The sequence below is a fragment of the Oryctolagus cuniculus genome, chromosome 13 (genome assembly GCF_051225735.1).
Source record: "Oryctolagus cuniculus isolate XC-2025 breed Fujian yellow rabbit chromosome 13, ASM5122573v1, whole genome shotgun sequence".
NCBI lineage: Eukaryota > Metazoa > Chordata > Mammalia > Lagomorpha > Leporidae > Oryctolagus > Oryctolagus cuniculus.
This window is the reverse complement of record NC_142879.1, coordinates 47,084,421-47,100,846: the sequence shown is the minus strand read 5'-3', so window position 1 is coordinate 47,100,846 and position 16,426 is coordinate 47,084,421. Positions and strand designations below refer to the sequence as shown.

Genomic DNA, 16,426 nt, shown 5'->3' with positions numbered 1-16,426 from the left:
TTTATTTTTCTTAACTTTTATTTAATGAATATAAATCTCTAAAGTACAGCTTATGGATTACAATGGCTTCCCCCCCATAACATCCCTCCCACCCGCAACCCTCCCCTCTCCCACCCCTCTCCCCTTCCATTCACATCAAGATTCATTTTCGATTCTCTTTATATACAGAAGATCAGTTTAGCATACATTAAGTAAAGATTTCAACAGTTTGCTCCCACACAGAAACATAAAGTGAAAAATAATAGATGATTTTTTAAATGATGATGAAATCAGATCAGACCTATTGTCATGTTTAATCCCAGTGAGAGTCAAGTTGGGAATTGATAATTTCTTCTTTGTTTTTTTTTTTTTTTTTACAGAAGATCAGTTTAGTATACATTAAGTAAAGCTTTCAACAGTTTGCACCCCCATAGAAACACAGAAAAAATATGGAATGCTTCACGAATTTGCGTGTCATCCTTGCGCAGGGGCCATGCTAATCTTCTCTGTATCGTTCCAATTTTAGTATATGTGCTGCCGAAGCGAGCACAGTAAATGGACACTTAAGTTGTTTCCATTTCTTGAATAGTGAATAGTGCTGCAATAAACAAGGGAGTGTAGCTGTCTCTTTGACATGCTTATTTCATTTCCTGTGGATATATGTCCAGTAGGGGGATTGTTGCATCACAGGGTAGCTCTATTTTCTAATTTTTTCTTAAATCTTAAACAATTTTATGTTACCAATTCTGGAAACTTAAATGCATACATTTCTTCAAAAACACAAATTCAGAAAATTGACATGGAAAGAATAATGATTTTGGATAGCCCCATATGCATTTAAAAATTAAATTCATTTAAAAAATATTTTTCCAGAGGGAAAAAAAGGCCTAAATAGTTTCACTGGTAAATTCTATTAAACATTTACAGAAGAAATAATAGTATAATGATAAATATTCTTTCAGAAAATAGAGAAGGATCAGTTGCTTTTCAGCACATTTTAAGGGCTCAGCACTACCCTGATAACAAAACTTAATGAATATAATGGAAAAAAAAACCACTAAAGAACTATAATCCTTAATTAAATGTATAGCAAGTCAACTCCAGAAAAAAAGCAAAAATACAATATGAATCGTTAGATTTTTCTACTCTTCCTTGTTTGCATACATGCTCTTCTGTTGATATTTGTACTTGTGCATGTTTGCATCATTGTAGCTGCTATCATTCTGAAACCGTTTTGCTTATTAATATTTCCAGAAATTAATTAGCTGTGTGGGCTCTTGCCATGTACTCAGAGAAGAATTCTGAATACTGGCTCAAATAGACCAGGCAACATGGTAAGTTTTAAGGATTTTAATTCAGTGAGAGAAATGCATAGGAGAGTGAGGGCTCTAGCTAAGGGAGAAAGACAAGTTTAGAAATTAAGTTGGATCCATACCAAGCAGGAGCAGACCAGGAGCCAAGTGCAGCAAGCATTCAGTTATGAGCAGCCACAAGCAGCTTAGCACAGGTAGCAAGGCAAAGGGAGAGAGAGCGGGCGCCCTCCCCCCAAAGGCCGTGCACCTGGAAGGCTCAGAGCAACAAGGGAGGGGCCCACAGTGCTGCAGGCCTTTCATCCACTTTCAAAGGGGAGTGGTTACATAGCCTGATTGGCTGTTGGGCATCAGGCGGGGTCAAGTAGGGGCATGAGATCACACGGGGGCGTGGTGAAGGCGTGGTCTTCTAGCTCACAAACCTTATCAATTTTATCCTATCTGCTTGCCTACATCAATTCCACTTCCTAGGTAAAACTCCTTTCAGTATTTCTTGGAGGGATGGGCTGGTGGTGATGAATTCCTTCAGCTTTTTCTCTTCATGGAAAATGTGTGTTTCCCCATCATCTCTGAAGGATAGATTTGTCGGGTATAATATGCTTGGCTGGCATTGTTTTTCTTTCAGGACTTTATATATTTTGTCCTATTCTCTCCTGGCCAGTAAGATTTCAGCCAAGAAATCTGCCATTGATACAACGGGAATTCCCTTAGAAGTGACTTAGGGTTTTTCTTTCTCTGTTTTTAGGGTTCTTTCTTTTGTTTGTTTGTTTATTTATTGGCAGTCTCACTGTATACATGCTGCCTCCTACAGAAATTTTGGTCGACTTTATTCCAGGTCCTTTAGGCTTAGTGGACCCAGACAGTTGCATCTTCCCCAAGATTTGGGATATCTTCAGCAATTACGTCATTGAATGGGTTTTCTGGGACTTTTCCCTTCACTTTGCCTCCTGAAACACCTGTAATATGAATGTTTGCTACTTGGTAATATCCTCTAAGTCTTAAGTCTTCATTTTTTTACATTTTTTTTAGACAGACTGGGTTATTTCAAAAGATCTACCTTTAAGACCAGAAATTCTATATTCTGCCTATAATTTTTCTGTTGAGACCACCACTGTCTTTTTATTTTTTTTCAATTTTTAAATTTAAGATATACAAGCTTCATGTATTTCATAAATACAAATTTAGGAACATAGTGATTCTTCCCACCCTATCCTCCCCCCCACCCATACTCTCACCCTTCTTCCTCCTCCCTCTCCTATTCCCATTCTTATATTTTACTAAGATATATTTTCAATTAACTTTATACACATAAGAGTAACCCTTCACTAAGTAAAGAGTTCAACAAATAGTATATATATAAAAAAAAAAAAAAACTGTTCCTCAACTGTTGAGACAAGGGCTGTTCAAAGTCATTGCATCTGTCAATTTCATTCCTATACATTATCTTTTAGGTGCTCTATTAGTTACCACAGATCAGGGAGAACATATGGTATTGGTCTTTTTGGGACTGTATTTTTAATTTTTTTTATTCAGTCTTTAGTTCTAAGATTTCTGATTAGCTATTTTTCATGGCTTTGTCTCTGCTGAATTTCTCATATCTATCATATCATAGGTTATGTTCCTTTTTATTTTTTTTTAAGTTTTTGAACTTTTTATTCAGTGAGAGGAATGCATAGGAGAGTGAGGGCCTTAAGGGAGAAAGAAAAGCCTGAAAGTAAGTTGGAATCCATTGAAGGACCCCGAAAGCGGTGTCCTTTTGTGACGACCCCAGAAACACAGACTCCAGACCAGACGATGCAAAAAAAAAAAACAGGAGGCAGTTTTATTTCATTTGCGCAAATGGGCCCTCTACTGGCTGCCGCAAGCAGCGGAGCTAGAGAGGAGCCCCGAGCAGCTATCTCACACAGCTTTTAAGGGGCGAAACCACAAAATTAACATACCATAGGGTGGCGTAAGTTTATTGGGCAACTACAAGGGGAGGAGGTCGTCAAGGAGGAGGAGAAACGGGGGGCTACGTGCCCTACGTGTCTAAGCTTGGACAAGGGGAGGGGGTCATTGAAGAGCAGAAAGGGGTGGCTACGTGCCCTACGTGCCTCGCGGTTTCTTTGTTAAGCTTGAGCAAGCACAGGGGAGGGGGCTTATGTACACAACAGGATGTTCTGTCGCCCTTATCTCTGGGTAGTAGCTATCTGCTTTCTCTGTGAACTCAGTTTACTCCCCATTTCCCAGGACTGTTTTATTAAGGCCATTTTATGGCGGCTCTCGGCTGCTCCTTTCACCATAACGAGCAGGAAGCAGGTGAAGAGCCACATGCAGCATGTGCAGCATGCGTTTGGTTTTGAGCAGCTACTCCTAGCAGCTTATTATGGGCATCGAAGTGAAGGCAGAGAGCGCAGACGGCCTGGAGGCCATGAGGCCCACGTGCATGGGCTGTATTCCTAATGCTACTGAAGTGTCTCTGCTCTCTTGTATCTCATCAAATTTCTTTAAAATTGTTCTTCATAAGGAAATTCTTCGTGAGGAAACCCATTAATTCCTCTTTCTTTATCATCTGTTGCTATAGAGCTATTGTGATCCTTTAGACGCGTGACTTTGCTTCTTCATGCTGCTTCTGTGTTGCAGTTTTGTGCATCTGGTTAGTCAGTTTATTGTCCCAGTTTTATAGGCGTTTTCCTAGTAGTAGATTTTCTGCTGCTGATGTCTCTGGTTTGTTGTCACTGATTCCGGGCCTCAGTGTAGTGTCTGTGTCGCTTCTTCAGCTGTAGCCAGTGTTGGCAGTGTCTCTGGCCAAGGCTGCAGGGTTTATAGGATAAGGCCACAAGGTGGATTGCAACTCTCTTAGGCACAGCCGGCTCACTGGCAGCTCTATGCATGGTGCATGTGGCTGTGAGAGTGGTACCACCCTTGTAGGTCCAGGTAGGCATAGAACAGTGTGTCCTGTAGCAAGGTGTGATGCCTGTTAGTGTCTGAGGATAACACAGAGGCCAGGTTACAACAGTGTGCCTGGACGGGGCACCTGTCAGTGTCTGGGGACTTCTCAGGAAGGGCTTCCCAGCTGCTTCCTGGGGCTGAGGGTGGGTGGGCAAGGCTCAGAATCTGCTTCTCAGGGCTGCAGGAGAATGAGCTTCTGAGAACTACTTCATGGGGCTGCAGGAGGATGGATGGCTCCACGCAGTTGCTTGCTCGGAGCCTCAGTGTGCTGAGCGACTCAGCAAATGCTGTTCTGTTGTTTCCCAAGTTCCCAGGTGGGCTGGTGGTACCACAAGTCTATGTCCCTGAGTCTCTGTGGGACAAACCACTTGGGGATGGTTGTCTGGTTGCTTCCTGGGACTGAGGGTGCAGAGTGGAGCCACTAAATACTTTTAGGGCAATAGGAGGGTAAGAGTGACTTCCCAGCTATTTTCTTGGAGCCTCTGCCCACTAAATCATGCAAAATGTGCCACCCATGTCCTTCCCGGGCTGTGGAAGGGCAGGCAGGGCTTACTGGTAGATCACAGGGTTGGGTGCAGAGAGCTACTGTGTGCAGGGCAGGTGGGGTCTCAGGATCAGTATGTGCAGCAAGAACCTGGGAAGGGTGCGACATAGGCTGGGCTCTTTCTCTGGAGCAATGCAGTTTGTGATAACCCACAGCTCCCCAGACTGGGATCAGTGCTTACAAGGATCCCAGGGTTCTCCAGGGGTGAATGCCGTAGGTGTCTGTGATGTCAATGGGTCTGCAGCAAGCTTCCTGCTTCCCTTTACTTGCTGAGCAAGATCCCTCTTGGTTCAGGGTTGGTCTTGAAAGAGGGAATGGCAGATTCTTTAGGCTGTTGTCTCCGTTTCTGTGAGGTCATAGTGTATCTCCTTGCCCTGTGATGCTTGGTCTTGTGCTCACCCATGCGTTATCACTTAAATAGTGATTGTCTTTAATGCTACACCATTGTAGGAGCTGTGATGGGAGCACAGCCATATGAGAAGATGGTGATAAGATTTGGGAGAGAAGAATGTTTAACTCTCTTAGAAAACACTTGATGAGGAGCCGGCACTGTGGCATAGTGGGTAAAGCTGCCACTTGCAGTGCTGGCATCCCATATGGGCGCTGGTTCGAGTCCTGGCTGGTCCACTTCTGATCTAGCTCTCTGCTATGGAAAAGCAGTGGAAGGTTGGCCCTTGCAACCAAGTGGGAGACCAGGAAGAGTTTCCTGACTCTTGGCTTTGGATCGGCACAGCTCGGGCCGTTGTGGCCAGTTGGGGAGTGAAGTAGCAGATGGAAGACCTCTCTCTCTCTTTGCCTCTCCTTCTCTCTGTGTAACTGTGACTTATAAATAAATAAATCTTTTTAAAAAAAGAGTCAGACAGTAGATAATTCCAGTTTAAAAAAAAAAAAAACACTTGATGAGTGACCATTATATATATTAGGCATGGGGCTTGGTAGCAAAAGATGTGATCCTTGCCCTGGGGCAGCTTACAGTCTCATGAGAAAAGCAGATGTGTCAACCAATCTGCTGCAACTCCTTGAGATGGGTGGGTCAGGACACGGGGTTGCAAACAGAAAAGGTTTTTATTTGAGAATATTACTTTAGTCTCCCCAATCACTGGGAGACCTGGAGGAACCAATGAAGCCTAAGCTTCCAGGAGCAATGCTGGAGAACTGGCCCTGGAGCTGTCACTATCAGGACATAAATGCCACTGACGTGACCCTGCTGCAAGTTCTCCTGTTGCCAGACACCTGCCCTTCTGCATTGGGGTTTCTGCCTTTCTGCCAGCCCTGCTCCTGAAGCTAGATAGTGCTGCTGTCACCCACAATTTACAGCACAACGGGAGCCCGTTTCCTCACTTGGCTCCGATCAAGTTCACATCAGGTGCAAATGATATATTACATCAGGAAAGGTGTAATTCCATATAGGGTGATTCATTGGGCAATGGTTGTTAACCCTGAATTTACTCTGCAATTGCCTGGGTGTTATTTAAAAATATTTATGTCTGGTTCCCACTCCTGAGATTCTGATTTAATTGTTCAGGGGCACAAGCTTGACATCCAGATTTTTAAAAGCTCTCAAGTGATTGTAACTTACAGCATGGTATGATGTAAATGGACATGCCATGGTGAATTTTATGTGTCAACTTGTCTGGGCCATGGAGTGCTGAGACATTTGATCAAATGTTGCTCTGGGTGTGGATAAGACTGTCCTTTGAATCAGTTGCTATATAGTGATGCAAAGGGCCCTCCTTAAGGTGGGTGAGTCTCACATTGCCAGATGAAAGCCTGAATAGAGCAAACAGCCCTGCTCTCTCATAGGAGGGAGGTCCTCCTGCCTACCCACTGGAGCTGGGGCTTTAATCTCCTCTTGCTTCTGGACCGGAACTGAAACATCAGCTATCTGGCTCTCGAGTCTGCTGGCTTGCACACTGGAGCTTGCACCATCAGCTACGGCTTCTGACTTCTCAGCCTCCAACACTGAGCCTAATCCTTTAAATCAGGAGTGGATCATATCTGCCTCATGGGCTATCTAAGACCTATGAAGTCATTTGGTCTGGTCCTTCCAAGGCAATAGCAAGTGGGACTCGAAATTCAATAAATGCATAGCAGGCTAATTTTAAGTTGATAATTTTCTATGGCCCACAAATGATGTTATAAATATCCAAATGGCTATTGGTGGAAAAATGGTTCCCCACCCCTGCAATCAACCTCTGTCTTTTTGTCTCTGTCATCTCTATCTTTACCATCTCTATCTATCCCTAACTTTATCCTGTTATTCCAGTTTTTCTCTGGAGAACCCTGATACACATGTATTTAATATTTAGCGCTAGTATTTGGTATTTAGTGCTAGCTTCAACACGGAGGTACCATTCAGTACAGACCTTAGGCCCTCCAACAGAACAAGGTGCTGCCCCCAGTTCCTGCCTTGGTCATGCAAAAGGCAGAGAAGAATGTGGGATAGTGGGGGTGGAGGGTGACAGACGAGTAAACCAACCCAACCTCCACCGCTGTCAGTGGTGAATGACAGGAGAAGTCGTGATGAACAGGCATCGGGGGCCATGAATATGCCTGATGATGAAAACACTCCTTACATCAGCCTGGATGCGGCATATGTTCATCGGCATTAGGATGCAAGATAAGTGGCTTGGAGAGCGTTGGAAGATTGAACAAGTTAATTCTTCAAAAGCACCCCTTTCAGCGGAGATCCTGTGATATTTGAGAGGCTGCAGTGATGGATAGACATTCGCCAAAAGATCAAAAAGAATCCTTCAGATGAAAATGAAGGTACCGAAGCAAAGAATGAACAGGAAATCAGGTTGAGCATAAATAATGTGAAATCAGAGCTGTCTCTGGCCATGTGATGCTATGCAGTTTGTGGAGGGAACATTATCAGTCCGTGGCTGTACCTACTTACTGTTGGGAGAGACCCACACTGCGTGCTGGAAATCAGCTCAGCCCACTCTTTGTTTTGCTGGAAAGCCCATTGACCTGTGTGTAGAAGATATTTTGTATTGAAACAGGGAGTGATTTTGTAGTGTTTATCAGAGACAATGTTCATAAGCCATTTGTCATCTTCTGATGAGAGGGTTTGCATTATTTAAACTGAAAATGTAAATTACTTCTTTAATTTTTTTCCACATGACTGAACAGTTGCAGCATTAGGAAGGTTTGGCTAGCTCTGGTTTGTGCACTGAACACACACACACAAACACACACACACACAGGAGCTTTTTCTATGATAATTAACTGCTTATTTGATGTGTATTTTGAGTGCCAAAGCTGCTAAACACCAAAATGTTATCCCAGTGAGCTGTGTGACAGCTGACACTAGATTAACTCAGTTTTGCAGTCTGGGGATCAGCTGTCCAGAGTATATGACGAAGTTCTCGGAAACTCACATAGGCTCCAGAGAACTTGGCTTCTGATACATGGAGCGGTCCCTGGAAAATAGCCCTCTATGAGTGTTTTATAAAATTCCAAAACTACCACAGATTTCCTCAAGTTCATGGAAAATCCAATCAAAGGCTAAATTTATTTTGGTGCAGAAAAGTTTGAAATCCGTGCTTAGCTTTCTCATGCTGTGTGTGTTCCATGAACTTTTTGAAGAGCTAGGTTATTTATCATGTCTAAGCTAACACCTATGGCTATTTACTAAGATCTTTTTAGATTTTTATGTATTTTTCTTAAATGTGTCTCTTCTAGTGGGTACATTTATTTTTTTCTACTTTTAAAAAATGATTTATTTGGGGGCGGGCGCTGTGGCACAGAGGGCTACCGCCCTGGCCTGAAGCGCTGGCATCCCATATTGGCTCCGGTTCTAGTCCCGGCTGCTCCTCTTCCGGTATGGCTCTGCTATGGCCTGGGACAGCAGTAGAAGATGGCCCAAGTGCTTGGGCCCCTGCACCCACGTGGGAGACCCTGAAGAAGCTCCTGGATTCTGGCTTCGGATCAGACAGCTCTGGCCGTTGCGGCCATTTGGGGAGTGAACCAACAGGTGGAAGACTTCTCTCTGTATCTCTCCCTCTCTCTGTAACTCTGTCTTTCAAATAAATGAAATCTTTTAAAAAATGATTTATTTGAGAATCAGCATTACAGAGGGAGGGAGAGACAGAGACAGAGGTCTTCCATCCACTGGATCACTCCCCAAAAGGGCATAACCTCCAGAGCTGGGCCGATCCAAAGCCAGGAGCCAGGAGCCTCCTCCAGGTCTCCCACATGGGTGCAGGGGTCCAAGCACTTTGGCCATCTTCTACTGCTTTCCCAGACCATCAACATGGAGCTGGATGGGAAGCAGAGCAGCCAGGACTCAAACTGGTACCCATATGGGATGTTGGCACTGCAGGTGGAATTCCAACCCATTGTACCACAGTGACTGGCCCCTAGCAGGTATATTTATATGCTAGATTCGAAACCCAGGGTGAATGAGTTTATTTTGTAAAGTTCCACTGAGTTATTTTAAAATTTATTTCAATCATTTCTATAGTGGTATTGTTTTTGTTGCCAAAATATTTCTTCACCCTTAAAAGCATTTTAAGTATAAAATACACACCTGTCTTTAGCTCTCCATCTGTTATACCTGCTGATTCATGAATAGTGACTTCACTGACAGCAAAGTTAACTCACTGGGACATAGGACTTCCCTGCTTCCCAATGGGACATTTGTCGAAAAACACAAGATCAAACGATGTTTAATGGAATCGGGGCAGGAATTATGCAAGGGAGATTACCTGCCTGCATTTCCAAAGGGAATTTATCCTTCTTCTTTTGGGTGATTTGATCCTATCTGGCAGGTTATGTGTGCTAACACATGAAAATATGACCAATTTGCCAGGAGATGTAAATGGAATATTCTGCTAGTCTGTCTTAGTCAGCTTGGGCTGCCTGAATGAAGTACCTTAGACTGTGTGGCTTGAACTGAAAACCTCTATTTCTTTCAGTTCTGGAGGCTACAAGTCCCTGGTCAAGGCACTCATGCCCCCCAAAATCCCTCCCTCCAAATGCTGCCATATTAATACATCAGTGGATGAATTGTGGGGGATGGTTTACACATGCAGTGCATTGCAACTTTTTGGGCTTTTCATACAGATTCGTTATTGTTCAGATGAAGTATGTCAGATTAAGTATCCACATTTTCTTCTCTCTTTCCAAAGACCCCACTGAGATGATAGTAATGGGACAGAAAGGGATAAACCTACAGGGGCAAATTGAACTGGAAAGTGAGAGTGAGGGATTTTAGTAACAGTCTAGGACTGGAATGCACATGGGGTGGGTTGGTGATTAGGGAAGCAAAGTCAGGGTCTCTGCAGTATAAAGTGAGAGATGGACTAGAAAATTTCAGCTTGTTTCTCAGATTAAGAGAGAGAGGCCAAGGTGCCTGCAGTGTTACAGCCCCTATTTTCTCTCCCTGCTCACTGGCAACTTCTCTGTAGCCAGGGAGCTGCTCTGAGGCCAGGCCAGAGGACACTTTGAGATTCGCCCGAGAGGAGACAACCACATTGGTCACTTAGCACCTGAGATGCTGACTCCTGGTTCCCTCTGCCCTACCACAAATCCCAACATCCGGCAATCCTGCGTTCAGACACTGTGCTTCCAGTCAGCCTGTAATGTTTCTTTTTAACCCTGAAGCTTCTGCACAGCAAAGCAAACCATCAGGTGTGAAGAGACATGTGACAGAATGGTTCAAATAATTTACCAGCTACTTATCTGACAAAGGATTGATATACAGAATTTATAATCAACTCAAAAAGCTCAACAATAGAAAAACAACAAACCCACTAAGACATGGACAAGCCACCAAAATAGATATTTCACAAAAGAAGAAATACAGATAGCTTGCAGTGATGGCACCCCAAATGGGTTCTGGTTAGTGTCCTGGCTGCTTCACTTCTGATCCAGCTCCTTACCAATGGCCAGGGAAAGCAGTGAAGATGGCCCAAGTGTTTGTGCCCTGCCACCCATGTGGGAGATCAGATACAGTCCTTGGCTCCTGGCTTTGGCCTGGCCCAGCCCTGGCTGTTGCAGCCATCTGGGGAGTGAACCAGTAGATGAAAGATATCTTTCTCTCTGTCTCTCACTCCAACTTTCCAAATAAATAAATAAATGTTTAAGCAATTTTTTCAATTTTCACTAGCCATCAGGGAAATGCAAATCAAAGTCACAATGAGGTATCCTCACCTGTTAGAATGGCTACTATCAGACAAAGCATCAAATGCTGACAAGAACATGGAGAAAGGGGAACATTTATACCCTGTTAGAATGTAAATCAGTATATACACTATGGAAAACAGTATGGAGATTCCTCAGAAAAGTGGAAATAGTTCTGCCACATGATCAGAAATTCTACCTCTGGACATATAGCTTAAAGAGAAGAAATCAGTGTATCAATGAGATGCTTATTCTATAAGTTTATTGCAGCACTGTTCCAACTTGCCAAGATATGAAATTAACCATACAATCTGTCATCAGATAAATGGATAAAGAAAATTTGAGTGGTCGGCGCTGTGGCGCAGCAGGTTAAGGCTCTGGCCTGAAGCGCCAGTATCCCGTATGGGCGTTGGTTTGAGATCCGGCTGCTCCACATCCAATCCAGCTTTCTGCTATGGCCTGGGAAAGCAGTGGAAGATGGCCGGGGTCCTTGGGCCCCTGCACCTGTGTGGAAGATCCAGAAGAAGCTCCTGCTTCCTGGTTTCAGATTGGCACAGCTCCGGCTGTTTTGGCCAATTGGGGAGTGAACCATCGGATGGAAGACCTCTCTCTCTCCTGTCCTCTCTCCATGTAACTCTGACTTTCAAATAAATAAATAAATCTTTAAAAAAAGAGAAAATTTTATATATATGTGTATATATGTATATATATATTATATGCACCCACACACAATGGAATATTACTTAGCCATAACAAAGAATGGAATCCTGTATTTGCAGCAAAACACATGGAACTGGAAATCATCATTTTAAGTGAAATAAGCCAGACAAGAAAGACAAATGCTGTATGTTCTCCCTCTTATATAGAAGATAAGAAAAGAAACTCTTTTTTTGCATTTTTAAACTTTTATTTATTAAATATAAATTTCCAAAGTACAGTTTATGGATTATAATGGCTTCCCCCCCATAACTTCCCTCCCACTTGCACCCCTCCCATCTCCCACTCCCTCTCCCATTCCATTCACATCAAGATTAATTTTCTTTTTTTAAAAATTTTTTATTTAGTAAATATAAATTTTCAAAGTACAGTTAATGGATTACAATGGCTCCCCCCCCCATAATTTCCCTCCCACTCACACCCCTCCCATCTCCCGCTCCCTCTCCCATTCCATTCACATCAAGATTCATTTTCAATTATCTTTATATACAGAAGATTGATTCAGTATATATTAAGTAAAGATTTCATCAGTTTGTACCCACACAGAACAAAGTGTAAAATACTGTTTCAGTACTAGTTATAGCATTACTTCACATCGGACAACACATTAAGGACAGATCCCACATGAGGAGTAAGTACACAGTGACTCCTGTTGTTGACTTAACAATTTGACACTCTTTTTATGGCGTCAGTAATCTCCCTAGGCTCTAGTCATGAGTTTCCAAGGCTATGGAAGCCTTTTGGGTTCGCCGACGTCGATCTTATTCAGACAGGGTCTTAGTCAAAGTGGAAGTTCTCTCCTCCCTTCAGAGAAAGGTACCTCCTTCTTGGATGGCCCTGTTCTCTCCACTGGGATCTCACTCACAGAGATCTTTCATTTAGGTTTTTTTTTTTTTTTTTTTTTTTTTTTGCCAGAGTGTCTTGGCTTTCCATGCCTAAAATACTCTCGTGGCTCTTCAGCCAGATCCGAATGCCTTAAGGGCTGATTCTGAGGCCAGAGTGCTGTTTAGGACATCTGCCATTCTATGAGTCTGCTGTGTATCTCACTTCCCATGTTGGATCATTCTCTCCCTTTTTGATTCTATCAGTTAGTATTAGCAGACACTAGTCTTGTTTATGTGATCCCTTTGACTCTTAGACCTATCAGTGTGATCAATTGTGAACTGAAATTGATCACTTGGACTAGTGAGATGGCATTGGTACATGCCACCTTGATGGGATTGTATTGGAATCCCCTGGCACGTTTCTAACTCCACCATTTGAGGCAAGTCAGCTTGAGCATGTCCCAAATTGTACATCTCCTCCCTCTCTTATTCCCACTCTTATATTTAACAGGGATCACTAAGAAAAGAAACTTCTACACGAACATTGAATAATGATTACTGGAGGCTGGGATATGGGGGGATAGAGGGAGTTTGGCTAGCAGGTACCAGATCAGGGCTGGGTCTAAGGAAGAGGGTTCCAGGGTTGCACAGCATAGTGAGGAATCTGTAGACCACAGTCTCCTACTCTGGATTTTCTGAGCAGGTTGGGGGTGAGGGGAGAAGCTCCAGTGCACCAATCAACAAATGATGTCAAGGAAGGGGAAGTGCTGGCACACGTCATGTACATGCACTGAAAGTCACACTGTGGCCCTTAAATATATACACTTACTGTCCAGAAAATTTTGAAAAATCATGGAAAGAACAATGAATAGTAAAAGACCACCAGTACAACCACAAATCAGCTTTATCACCTAGGAGCTTTCTGCCACATTTCCTTCAGAAAGGAGAGCTCTGCCAGGAACACAGCTGAAGCCCCTTCTGATGTTTCTCCTTCTCCCTCTCTGGAAGGGACCACTCTGCTGGATTTAGTGCAGTCACTACCATGCATCTTTTTATGCTATTATTACTGTCTATCCTACTGATAACAAGATGAATATGGTTTTGCATGTTTTCATATTTTCTACATACAGAATTATGCTGCCACAGTCCTGCACCTTTTCTCACTCAGTGTAAACATACATACATACATCTGTATACAACCATCCGTTTTGATACAAGGAGATCCAGTTGGTTCATTTTTGATATCTCCAACATTGTTTATTTTCCTCAGACTTTTCCAGTTGTTAAGTATTACCACCCTGCTGCCATGAATCTTCTTGTGCAGGCCCCTGTGTGGATGCAAACCCAGTTGTTGAGAGTCACACCGAGAAGGGGAGTGGCTGGTTCCCAGGTACGCACATCCTCAGTTTACTGCATGTGCCCCGCTGACCAGATCCTTCTTAATACTTGGCAATAGATGTGAGTGAAATAATATTTCATTGTTGTCATTTGTGCTGCCCTTATTATTAGTGAGATTGAGCATTTTTTTCCTTTCAAGTATCGTCTTTAAATTGACTGTTCATGCCTGTCATAAGTTTATGTTTATCTTTCTTAACAGCTTTAGGAGTTTTAAAAATTTTAGTAAATATTGAACAAATAAAAAATATTGATGACATGTCTAAAATCATGTGTATGAATTTTAAATATATATTTTGTCATTAATGTTTTATTGGATATATGCTTAACATGTGTTCAATTTTATTGAATGCTTTTTTGAATTTATTGAGATAATACATTTTCTCTACTTTTTAAAATGTGATTTAAGATCGAATTATCTGGTATTACTGAGAAAGTTCAATTTTGTTTTATTCCCTTTTGAAAAATATTGCTTGGTGAATTTGCTGGCATTTTTGAGGGGGAGTTTTGTAAATGGAGTTTGATCTCCTTTTTTCCTTTCCTTGTGTGGCTACTTCCTGTTTAGAACACAGAAGACATGAGCCTTGTAAAGTCCATGTGGCACCCGGGGGAGAAGGAGTTAAAGTGGTTGTCCTCTCACTCTTCTTCCTGGGGAGGGAAGATAAGAGACCCTATCCTTGTAAATCTTTGTCAGTTTGCTAATAATAACAGGTTAATGACGTTTGCTCAGAGAGTTCTCATTTCCAAATGCTCTTAGCCAGACGTCTCTGATTTAAAGCCATGTATGAGTAACAGGATCTGTGGACTTGGGAGCGCAGAGTATGCACAGAAACTGTAGAACCACCTGGGACATAGATAGAGATGTCTCGCCACCTCCATGCTCCCTCCTGTTGCTGGAGGTAGTAACAGACACAACTTGCTTCATTGAGTCTCTGAGCCCTGCTCCTTGCTTTCCTCTGCATTGCCTATGTCTTTGGAATTACAGCAAAGACTGATACCAACTAAGTTCTTTATCTGTTTCCTAACATAGCTTATAAAAGACATTGTCTGTTCCTTGGACATATAATGAAGTTTAACTGTAAAACTGGCTTATGATTTTTTTAAGTTATGTTTTTTATCACTGAATTTTTCTAATGGTTATTGGATTATTAGATTTTTAAATTTCTCCTTGAGGATTAGAAGATTTATAGGCTTCTAGAAGGTTATTACTTTTATTAAAGATGTAGAACAAATTTGCATAAAGTTTTAAAAAGTTTTAGAATGAATTGCATGGAATTTTAAAATGTGCTTTATTGATTTTTAAGTCTTTCTTAAGTCATATTTGAGGCATATTTTTGTTGGTAATACTGTTTATTTCTATCATCTTTTCTTCTCTGTCAGTATTGTAAGAATTTTTTTAAGATGTATTGTTAAGAATTATTTATCTTTTTTTAAGATTTATTTATTTATTTTAAAGGCAGAGTTACAGAGAGGCAGAGGCAGAGAGAGAGGTCTTCTATCTGTTTGTTCACTCCCCAGATGGCCGCAAATGCTGGAGCTGCACTGATCCAAAGCCAGGAGCCAGGAGCTTCTTCCGGGTCTTCCATGAAAGTGCAGGGGCCCAAGGACTTGGGCCATCTTCTACTGCTTTCCCAGGCCATAGCAGAGGGATGGATCGGAAGTGCAGCTGCTGGGACTCAAACCAGTGCCCATAGGGGATGCCGGCACTGTAGGCGGCGACTTTAATCCACTGCACCACAGTGTTGGCGCCAAGAATCAGATCTTAATTAGTTTGAGGCTCTTTGTTTTTTATTTTCTTAAAATATGTTCTTGGAGCAGGCATTGTGATGCAGTGGTATAAGCTGCCCCTTGGAACCGGCATCCCATATCTGAATGCCTTGGTCTGTAGGAGTAGAAGCCTGCAGGACACCAGGGACCATGGTTAGACATTCTAGCTACTAGGGCTGGTTCCTCCAGGATTGGATGAAAGGGAAGAAAGATGAGAAAGTACACTGAAGTCTCACCATGTATGTTGTCTGGAGTTCCTTTTTGGCTTGTGAATGCCTTTGACCATGGTAGGTCCTCAAGGGTTGGCTGTTTCTCTCATAATGTTCCTCTCCTGTTAGAGGATTCTGGCTCTTCTGCTGGCTTTGAAGCCTGCGGCTGGGCTGTGAGCTGCCCAGGGTGAGGGCGGTTTCCAGCCAGCAAGACCCTGAAGCTCTTTGCATGACCCTCAGGAGCTGCTGAATGCCCCCCAAGGCCTGGGAGCCAGGAAATGAACCTTTCCCCAGCTGAAATCCTGGTTGAGTTCACAGGCCTCCCTCAGAGGCCCGAGGTGAGCCATGGCTGGACTCGTGGCCCACAGAAACTTATTTTAAAACTTATTTTAAAAGTTTGTGGTAGTAGTTTTGCACAGATTTCATAATCCTCCCAAGGGGAATTCTTTTTTTGCTCTTTCTTTCTTTCTTTCTTTCTTTCTTTCTTTCTTTCTTTCTTTCTTTCTTTGTTTTTGACAGGCAGAGTGGATAGTGAGAGAGAGAGAGACAGAGAGAAAGGTCTTCCTTTTCCATTGGTTCACCCCTCAATGGCTGCTCTGGCCGGCGCACTGTGGCCAGCAC

At 42.7% G+C, this 16,426-nt stretch overlaps 1 non-coding gene across 1 annotated transcript; it reads right to left on the bottom strand.

Moving 5' to 3' along the window:
* Window positions 1-422: 422 nt before the first annotated feature.
* Window positions 423-529, bottom strand: LOC127483663 (U6 spliceosomal RNA). The gene has a single exon (XR_007910084.1). It is a non-coding gene; the product is annotated as a U6 spliceosomal RNA (small nuclear RNA).
* Window positions 530-16,426: the final 15,897 nt, after the last annotated feature.